The 10,284-nt window shown below is 35.1% G+C and overlaps 1 pseudogene; it reads left to right on the top strand.

Moving 5' to 3' along the window:
- Positions 1-2,661: 2,661 nt before the first annotated feature.
- Positions 2,662-2,780, top strand: LOC112475308 (annotated as a pseudogene).
- Positions 2,781-10,284: the final 7,504 nt, after the last annotated feature.

Below are 10,284 nucleotides of genomic sequence, written 5' to 3'. Positions count from 1 at the left end.
TTTGCATGTTTTTTTTTTTTATAAGATACAGATTGTAACAACATAAGAGAGACAGAGCTATATGATGGAGAGGATTTGAGACAAGAATAGATCATTTGCTTTGTGTTTCTGAGTCTTTTCACTCACTGGTTGTGCGATGTGAGGCTAGATAGTCTCTTGATGTTTCTTTTTAAAATTAGTAAAAAGCAGTGATATTAGAAATATACTATGTCAAATGTTCAATTGTAACATTAAAGAAAGAGCACTTTGTATGAGAAAAGATACGGAGGAAATTTAGGAAAATATCAAGGGCATTTTTGAAGCAGAAGCATGCATTGTTTTGAAGATTTGACTTGTTGGGCTCTGTGAAGGAGCAGCTGTGTCCAAGGAAGTTAATTCTGCATGTTTGAAGTAGATTCACTTGCTAAGATCTGAGGAATTATCTGGTAAAATGTTATCTAAAATATATCTGGATGTTTACACCTGTACATTTCCAATGGTCCAGTATGAACACAGGGATATATTAAGCAATTTTATAAGCTCGCTTCAATTATCAAGCTTATTCTTGCTCCCCAGGACCATTCTGAGGTAGGAAGTAGAGACACTGATAGGTGACATAAAGCTGGAAAGGAAGGCAGGGGATAGATTTTCAAACACCTTGAATACCGTCCTAGGGCTTTAATGTTACTAAATTCTGAAGATAATAGGAACTTCTTCCTTTCCCAGTGGAGGACTACTCAAAGAGATCTAACTTTTACAATGCAAATATTTTGCCAGTGAAGAGGATGGCTTAAAGAGAGTTAAGAGTATAATCTGAAGATGTAGTCAGATCTTAATGACATTGGGGGCCTGGACTAAGGCCTTCTGTAAACATCAAAAGGAAATTTTAGATAAGAGACAATCTCTAAGATAGTTCCCAATGGTCACTACCTTCTGATATTCATGCCCTGGTGTCACCTCATTCCCTTAAGTGCAGGCTGAACTTGTTGACTCCTTTCTGTAACCAGATTATGGCAGATGTGATTGGATGACACTTTTGAGTTTAGATTATGAAAAGAATATGAATCCTGTCTTGTGTGCCCTCTCTTGCTTTCTCTTGCACCCTTACCTGGAGTGAAGGCAACTGTCATGCTGTGAGCCAGCCCTGTGGAAAGGCCCATGTGGGAAAGAAACGAGATCTGCCAATAATCACATGTGTGAGCTTTGAAGCAGATGCTGCTACCCTACTTAAACCTTCAGATGAGACCACAATTCCAGCTGACATGGCAGATTAATTGCAATCTTATGAGAGACCTTGAGCCAAAAGCATCAAGCGGTGGCATGCCAGGATTCTTTACCCATGTAAACTCTGAGATAATAACATGGTTGTTACTTTAAGCCATTTACGTTTGGGGGTAATTTGTTATGCAGCAATAGATAACTAATACAGAGAGAGATTTAAAAACAAAAATAAAGATGATAGGAGATACTATTTCTAATTCCTACTGTTACATTCATCATATTAAGGGAAATAGAAATAATGGATAAAATTATTGACATTATATGAATAAAATTGCTATAAATAATGTATAAACCAATGATGATACAAGAATCAAGAGAAGAGAAGATGAGGTCTGATTTTGATACCAATTCTTTTGTGTGTTTTTAACCCCAACATCAAACAATTCTGTGACACTAGCTGGGTGTCCCACGGTTTGACTCAATGCTGACACTACATGCAGATAGATGGCATCAAATCCCACATTTTAAGGGCTCATTCCTACAAGAGTCCTCTCTCCTCTACTTCAGATACTAATTACGAGTCCAGCTTGTCACCCGTGCTTCTGACCCACTGGTTACAGATGTTCCAATGACCCCTTTCTTAGGTTCTTTGCTAGAATGGATCACAAAACTCAGAGAAACATTTTACTCGTGAAATTATCAATTTATTATAAAATGATTTAACTCAGGAACAATCGAATGGAAGAAATGCATATGGCGAGGTATGGGGAAATGTATGGAGCTTCCATGCTCTCTGAGTATGCCACTGCTCCTGATTCTCCACCAGCCTCAAAACTCTCCAAATTCTGTCATTTTGTGTTTCTATGTAGGCTTCTTTACATAGGCATGGTTGCTTAAATCACTGGCTTTTGGCAACTGATTCAAACTCCAGACCATCTCTCCTCCCTGGAGGTCAGAAAGGTGGGACTAAAAGTTTCAACCCTCCAATCACATGTTTGGTTCGCCTGGCAACCAAACAGCTTTCCAAAAGTGACCTCATTAACATAAACTCAGGTGTGGGTGAATGGGGTTTATTATGAAAATATTAAGATACCTTTATGGCTGTTATCATTTAGGTAATTCCAAGAGTTTTAGGAGCTCTGTACCAGAAATGGGGACAAAGATCAAATATATATTTCTTAGTATAAATACTATTATAGAAGGATTATACATACTATAGAAGAAGCAGCAGCAGAACATAGAGTAAAGAAAAATTAAAGGTAAGGAAAAGTGAGTTGAGTGTAATAGGTTTATAAGATATTAATTTAAATACTAATTGAAGCAATGTGACTTCATTTTATCACTGAAAAAAATTTAAAGTGTATAAAGTGTAAAAATATGAAATTAACAACACTTTTTTATAATTAAAAAATCTGAAAATCAAATGGAAATTTTTTGAAAACATTAAAAAGTTAAATGCTCGTCTACGACTATGCCATCCTGAACAAGCCGGATCCCATCTGATCTCGGAAGCTAAGCAGGGTTGGGCCTCGTCAGTACTTGAATGAGAGACTACCTAGGAAGACCAGGTGCTGTAGGCATAAAAAATAAAATAATAAGCATTTTTAAGCTGACAAGGTCCTTGCAATCTGTCAGGTCAACCAAGGGTTGCCTTGCCTTAAAAAAAAAAAAAAAAAAAAGATTCAATGCTCTATAACAAATAAGCAGAATGTTATAAACTATTTGTTTTATGTCTTTACAACATGTCTCTATTTCTTCTAGCTTGCATTTTAATACATTGACTTGAAAAAATAGATCAGTTAGCAACAGACATTTTACTATTTTATGAGCCCAGAGAGCACAGAAGAGAGCCGACATTTAATGAAGACTTACTATGTACCAGGCACAGCCTTAGCTGGTTTAAATATTATCTCCTTTATTTCTCACTTCAGTGAGCCATGAGTTTGGTGTATTATCCTCAGTGTAAAGATTAGAAAACCAAGAATCAGAAATTTTAAATAAGGCTGAAGTGTTATAATTAGCAAGGGTCATATCTAATGAAAATCTTCGCCTGTGATTTCAAACGCTCTTTCCAACGCACCATGTTGCCCCATGCAGCAACTGACATGGTTTTTGTATAAGTTCTGTTTAAGCAGCAAAGTGCCACACAGAGTGAGGCATCGCTGGTGTCACTTATCTTTCTAACCCATATTTTCTCTTGTAGTTTTAACCATTGTTTTAAGGAAACTTTCATTTTACTGGATCACTTCCTCACCCAAGGAATGTTCCCATTCCTTGGATTTGCTTCCTGAGTCATTTTGCTTCATACGGAGCAATCCTATTCCTCTAAACGTGTTCTACGTGTTTTCCTAAGAAGGTAGCCATAATCTCAGAGATCATAGCCTGTTTCTTCATTACATGTCACTTGAAGCGCCGACTCACATGGGGCAAACCACGCATGCTATGAGAGTCCCCAACATCTGAAGTGGTCCTCCATTCTCCTACACAGCAAGCAATTTCTTTAGATCTAAAAGTGATCACTTAATAGGTGGCACTAACACTCCTCCCTTTTGGAGTTGTACATTTCTGTACTCTGAACTCCCAGTGTGCTGACCAAACCATAAACAATCTTCACCTTTCTACCTTCATTAAACTCAGGCACATTCTGGGCAATTTCTGCCTAATTGCTCTTTCCTGCCTGATTACTCTCAGCTGGTAATGCTCCTTTGCTGAAGTGCAATATCAAACAGCACAATATACCTTATTTTCTTACATAATCATTCTCTGCCCACCAGCATCAAGAACATAACATGCTAAATTACTATGATTGTTGGAATATCGTTTGAAAAAATATAAGCTAAAAAAAAAAATGCTGGGTTTGGAGGACTACAACTGCCCAAATTGCATTTTTTGCTTTTTCTCTTTTTGTTTTAGCACATAACTATGCAACTGAGTGGAAGGAACGGCATTTCTAGTTCATTGCTAGTTGTAGAAAATCTTGCAAACGCCAAGAATCTGGGGCAGATGACAATCTCTCATTTGCTTTTCTCCCACTAAAATATGTTAAGTATAGAATAAGAATGTTTCCTGTAGACTAGCATTCCATGGAGTTAGCTTAGATGAGAAAGGGAAGGGAAACCAAAGGAAAACATGTTCAATTTAAAAATATATATATTTCCTTTATTTTTCTCTATTATTTGTTGCCTTGTTCCCTTTGTTCCAAACTAGAGACTATAAATTTGACATTTGTTAAACCACTGAACATTTTCTGATGTAGTCTTCCTGCTCTGGTAGGCATTTGACCCTTTGGTTATTATTGTGCCTTCTAGTTCAAATCAACACCATTCAGCAATTCCTCGATAGAGTGCTGGTGTGCAGCCATCCCCTGTTGTGTCATTTGGGGGAAATAAGAGTGTAGGAAAAGACAAAGTGAGATAGATGTGCCTGAGTCTGTCAGAAACAATGACAGCGTTATCTTGTAATATAACACACAAGAAAAGAATAGTGGTTAAAGTGATTTGGATTAAAAAAAACTGAGTTCCAGTCATGGCTCTGTCAGTGACTTCTTTAAATTGTGATTTTTCTCATCTGAATTATGGGTATAATAATACTATGTTCTGCACCGTAGGGTTATTATAAAAACTCAATGAGATCAAAAGTGGTAATATTTATGAAATCATTAGCATAGTGCCTGATGCATAGCATATGCTGAATAAATGTGTTTCTATTATTTTGTTAGTAACAACTAGTACTTTTATAAGGAACACTTACAATCATTTATTCATTTATATCCTCACACTAAGTCTCAGAGGCATTAATGTACTCTTTTTGTCAGATTAGAAAAGTCAGGCTTACAGAGGACGTTTACACTAACACGTTTTTATGACGGTATTACATTGATCTTCCCAAATAAACCTTTTGAATGTGACTGTGAGAGCCCTTGTGAATAAACTGTAGGACAGAGCCAAAGTTCTTGCAATTTGATTTTCATTATATATCACTTATTCACATATATTCAGGTATACTCTATCCATTTATTTATTCATCTATTTATTATTTAGGCACTAGTCTAGGTACTTGGGGAAGATCAATGAACAACAACACAAAAGATACCAATTCTTGTCTTGACACAGGACATATTCTAAAAAGTCAGACAGACAATATATAATAAACAGAATGAACCTACAAAGTGTACAGCTTCAAAGTAATGAGTGCTGTGACAGCAATGACAACAAGAACCACAAATGTGGATCAAAATAAGGAGAGCTGTAAGTGCCAGCAGAAAGCAGGACAAATTGCTCTATTAAATAGGGTAATTGGGGTAGGCCTTTGAAAATGTCAGATACGTACGAAACAAGAAGGAGGTGAAAACTCGTTGAGTATGAGTGTGCCAGCTGGAAAAAAGGCTCTGAGTTGGGAATACATCTGAAATGTTTATGGAATGACCAGGAGAGCCACGAGCTGGGCAGTTAGTGATCTTTTTGGAAAAGTTACCACTGATCTCTGTGGGTAAATGGTAGGACTTTGTCTCAGTGCTATGGACAGCTCTGGGAGGTCTCTGAACACGGGAGTGAATCTGACCTTCTACAAATGGTGATAGCCCTGTTCTACAAATAGATATACTACAAACATGTGAGGACCCGTCCACTGGGGCAATATATAAGAAGAGAAGGCCTACCGATTCAAATCCAAAAACAGTGATAGAAACTTAGCCAAAAAGTAAAATATGATTCCAAGCAGAGCAAAAGACTATACCACAAGCCAGCAACCCAGGAGACAAGGTAAAACCTAAATTAATCCAGTAAGGTTAATAGCCATAAAAGTTATACTCTGGATCAACGTTTCAAAGATCTGTAGAGGTTGGGCATATGAAAGAAAATGTTTGGGACTGCAGCAAACTAATGTTTGCCTGCTCTACCTACAGAAGCTGCCATTATTTTGCTCCAGCCAATTTCTTCCATGAATAAATGAAAACTCAGTGTTTCTAGAACTTCAGGTTTCTTATCCCAAAACTAGGAATACAGATTTTTTAAATGGCAGTTTCAAAACTTATAAATGCTGGCTGGAAATAGTATCACTGTGTGGCTACAACAAAACACATCTATAAGCAGCATATGGACTTTGAGTCGCTCTTAGTTTCAAGTGTGTAACTTCTGTTGTAGAAACAAGTATAAAGAGTAAGGTGTGGAAAGGTGAGATGTAGCCATTCTGGAGACTGATTCCCTACTCTGTACCACACAATAAAGAGCTATGATTTTTTAGTAGATGTGACCAGAAGGCAATGCTCACTGCCTTTATTATGTTGCCTTTCTACTGTTCCTCCAGTATCCTTCTAAGGATAAATTAGCTCTGTCTGGGAAAAAAAAAAAAAAAATCATAGGATGATAAGATGATGTGTTGCTTTTTGTGAGCATGAATTTCAGATAGGTTGCCAACCATTTGGAAATGTTTTTGTCCTGGATAGATGGATAAGCAAAGCTGAGTGTGTTTTAGTTATGACACAATTCCTGCTTTTTCTTTCACCTCATTTCCTTTGACATGTTTGCTCAGACTTCACCTAGCCATTGATATTCATTCTCATTCTCTCTCTCTCCCTTCTTCTCCTGCTCTTGACCTTCCTTTCTTTTTGTTTCCCCACCTTTGGACGTTTGCTGTATGCTAGTCTCTCTACTTGAATATTTCTAGCAACCATTTTTTGATGAATTTCTATTCATTCTTCAGTCCTGATCCTCACAGCCTTCTATGGCCACTGAACTAATTCTTCATAGTATTTATCACCCTGTATTGTAATTACCTATTTCCTTGAATGTATCTCTCATCACTGTATAAGCTCTGAAAGAGATAAAAACAATGTCTATTTTTTTTACTTATTCGTTACAACCTGACTTTATGACACAATGACTTGACATAGTATATGCTCAATTAATATTTATGTATTTCTTAAATATAGCTATATTGAGATAGCCTAGCTAAAATTTGAACTCAGTATTTGAGTTTTTGTAGTAGAATATACTCAAAGAGGATAAATTAATTTGGAGCTATATAAACACCAAATAATTTACTATTATTGCATTCATTCCTATAACAAACTACATACCACCTGTCTTATTTTATTCCAGTGCCTTACTGTGTGGAGGCTTCATTCTCACTATATAATTACAAATCTCTTAAGTCTAAAATGTCTCGGACAGTTCAAAAGATATGATAGGGGCTCAGTAAATAATTTAGAATAAAATAATTTGATTTAAAATATTGGAAATTGAGGTTGAATTTGTTGTTTGTAACTACGTGCTTTAAATTCAAGAGTAGATTTTAGAGTTGATCATTATCTGTTGTTTAAGGTTTTCCTTAGTATCTCCTTTGCTTGGGCAATCCTACTTATTAAATCTCAAAGAAACCTGAGATGTCATAGATTGGGTAGACATTTACACTTTGATCACAATATATATAACAAAAGAAAGATTGAGTGGCTAACATGAAGGCCAACTGGAACATAAGGAATGTATCTGTGTGTTTCAGGTTGCATTTTTCTTACCAGATTTTTTTTAAAGGATGAAAGATATTTTCAGAAATCATTCTTTCTACTGCTATGGTTTCATTCAGTAGTGAATACTACAATGCATTGTATGTGAGCTATATAAGCAAAATCTTTTTTTTTTTTCTTTTACTTGACTCCTCCAGAGTCATTTGCTTACAAGAATCATATCAATAATTTTTCTAGAAGCAAAATTTCTCCCCTTAATTAAGTCTCTACTCTTTCAATTAGAGATATGAAACAAGATGGCTCTATTTTATCATAATAGAAAAAGAAATAAACTGAGAACTGGAAATCTATCTATAAATGAAAGCTCAAGCTTACATTGATGCCTTTAAAAATCATTAAAAGGAACTATAATAAATTCCATCCTTTGAAATGGAAATTACACAACTTCCAAATTCACTTTTCAGGAACTTTTTTTTTTCTTATGAAGAATATGTTCTTAATATAATTTCTTCCAGACCACACTTTTCCTTTTCTTTTACCTCCAGGTTTAATCCCAATCAAAGCCAACAAGTTCTATCCCTGTGGGGCACTAAAGAGAAGTGTTTCACATTGTTACTGGGAGGATTTGTGATTTTAATTATTTTTGCAATTATTTGCTACAATTCAAATGTGATTTTATTCTATAATCACAGTTTTACTTTCTGATCAATTATTTGATGGCTCTTCAAAACAATTCAGTAATCTAACTTTGGGCCTTGCATATTATGATGTTTTCTAAGTGTTCAAAGTTTGGTTTCTTACTGGAATATTTCAGAAAAGCAATAAACCTTCCTATGGGGCATACATAGTTTTGCAACTTTTCTATAACAATTTAATTAGCAAAATTATCCAAAAAGATACTTTATACTATTGTGATGTTTCAGTTCCTTTTAAATTTTCAACCAATAACCCATTATTTAGCTACTCAAATATGAAAATCTAGATCATGGTTAAGATACTGCATAAAATGGTTCATTTCTTTTGAGAGATACCTAAAAGTTGGAAATGGGAGTTGAAATGAATCTAAAAACATATCAATTTTTCTTTTACCTCATCAATGTGACCAAATAAAGTTGTTATTAGCCAAGATTTACCTTGGCATTTCATATCTTCTGAGTTTTTCAAAGGGTTCCCAAATGCTAGATGCTAGTTATGGCATAAATATGATTTGGTCAGAATAAGGCAAATAAAACAACAAATTCGATCGACAACTATATACTTTTAGACTTCTAAACTACTGGTCTCATGTTGATCAACTATCAGCATGTGTTGAGGAAAATGTGGAATTCATAACCTAGAAACATTTTGGTTTTCTGAGTGTCTTAGCTTCTTATCTCTGCTGTAACAAATAGCTTAAAACAACACAGATGTATTATCCTACAGTTATGGAGGTCAGAAGTCCAAAATGGGTCTTACTGGGTTAAAATGAAAGTATTTGTATGGTTACACTCCTTTCTGGAGGTTCTAAAAGAAAATCTGTTTTCTTGACTTTTCCAACCTCCACAGGTTATCCATTTTCGTTGGCTCCTAACTCTTTTCCTCTATCTTCAAAGCCAACGATGGATGACCAGTCAAGTCTTTCTCACATCACATCACAGTTGACACTGACGTTCTACCTTCCTCTTCACATTTAAGGACTTTTTGATTACATTAGGCCCATCTGAATAATTGAGGATAATTTTTCCATTTTAAGGTCAACTGATTCATAAACTTAATTTCATCTGCAGCCTTAATTCTCCTTTGCCATGTAATGTAACTTATTCACAGGTTCTGAGGATTAGGACATGAAGGTCTTTGGGAGGTCATTATTTTGCCTACCACACTGAGAAATATTCGAAAACCTTAAAAAGAAGCTGTATAAACTATGAAGACTATCTATCCAAATCTGGTTGAGTGTTTAAAATTGGAACAGCTTAGGGATCTTCTATAAGTTGCTTCTGGTACTCATTCCCATCTATTTCCTTATTACATACAAAATTAAAGAGGAATAAGTACTTTGAAGTTTTTATAAACCTTTACAATTCTATTGTCAATTTTACATACAACTTTATGTTTATATTTTGAAAAATGCCTTGCCTAAATCCAACCAAATATTGTATTTGGAAGCCATATCCTATTAACTTTATCATATTGCATGCACAAATCTGTCTTAATCAGATTAAGAAATAAATGTAAATATAGTAGAAAAAAATGAAAAAAAAATCAGAGCAATGATGAAATTAAAGTTGGGATAGAATCCACAGAGCTTAATATATATGTTACACTATACCTGAAGTCTTACATTCATCCTTTAACATGAGACAACAAGAAAGGAGAAAACTAAGACAATAATATGCCATAGAATAAGGCAAATAGTTTTTTTATTTGCATACCTTTTCTACCAGTCATTTTTGATGCAACTACTGACCCTTTTATCCATTTTTCCCTCAATAAGAGAAGCAACCATCTATCTATTTGAACATTCAGCTAGTCACCCATTCATCAAACATTTACTAAATGCCTACAAATTTTTAGGCTTAATACTAGAGTATCAAAGTTAGAAAGAGCCTTAGAAACAATTTATATAGGAAAACATACAACAG

The sequence above is a fragment of the Pteropus alecto genome, unplaced genomic scaffold (assembly GCF_000325575.1).
Source record: "Pteropus alecto unplaced genomic scaffold, ASM32557v1 scaffold40, whole genome shotgun sequence".
Taxonomy (NCBI): Eukaryota; Metazoa; Chordata; class Mammalia; order Chiroptera; family Pteropodidae; genus Pteropus; species Pteropus alecto.
Note: the sequence above shows the minus strand (reverse complement) of the source record. Positions and strands in the feature narration are given on the sequence as shown.